Here is a 942-nt window from a genome sequence, read left to right as displayed (position 1 = left end):
TCACTGACAGCATTGTACTTCAGGACAGATCTTGAAACATCCTTTGTGATGATGAATGCCATGCCATTCCTCTTCAAATTGTCATTCCTGGCATAATAAATTATATGGTTGTCTGATTCAACATGGCCAAAACTGGTCCATTTCAGCTCAGTAATGCCTAGGATATCAATCTCTATGCATTCCATTTCATTTTTATAACTTCCAATTTTCCTAGATTCATACTTCGTACATTCCATGTCCCAATTATTAATGGACATTTGCAGCTGTTTCTCCTCAATTTGAGTTGGGCCACATCAGCAAATGGAGGTTCCGAAAGATTTGCTTTACCCATATAATTAAGGTTGGTTCTACTCTGATGAGGCAGCTCTTTTCCAGTTGTATTCTGAGAGCCTTCTGACATAAGGGACTTGTTCTCCTGCACTGTATCGGACAATGTTTCCACTCTATTCATAAAATTGCACAGTAATATATCAGACAGTGATTCTCTGCTATCATAACGTTTTACCCAGCCAATTCTTTGAGAAGTGGATGGCCTCCTGCTTCTTCCTAGTCTGTCTCAGTCTGTAAGCTGTGTTGAAACCTGTGCACCATGTGCAACTCTGCTGCCATTTGAAGCACTGGTGGCACAGCTTCAAGCTTCAGAGCAATGCACAAGCCACCACAGTACGACAAATTGACAGACAAGTTTGTCTCCCTTAACTGTTGGAAACCTCTCTTCCTTCTCCTTACCTGATTCCTACCTGGATCCTGCCGCTTTGTCATCTCTGGTGTTCCCTCTTTTTCCTGCCTCTGGGTGTGGGTCCTGTCTGCCCAAAAAAAAAAAAAGAACTTTGTTGTTGTTGTTAAGTGCCATCGAGTCGTTTCCGACTCATAGCGACCCCATGCATAGCAGAACGAAACACTGCCTGATCCCGCGCCAGCCCCACAATCCATGCTATACTC

The sequence above is a fragment of the Orycteropus afer genome, unplaced genomic scaffold, assembly GCF_000298275.1.
Source record: "Orycteropus afer afer isolate SDZICR_OR568_19922 unplaced genomic scaffold, OryAfe1.0 scaffold00140, whole genome shotgun sequence".
Classification (NCBI taxonomy): Eukaryota; Metazoa; Chordata; class Mammalia; order Tubulidentata; family Orycteropodidae; genus Orycteropus; species Orycteropus afer.
Note: the sequence above shows the minus strand (reverse complement) of the source record.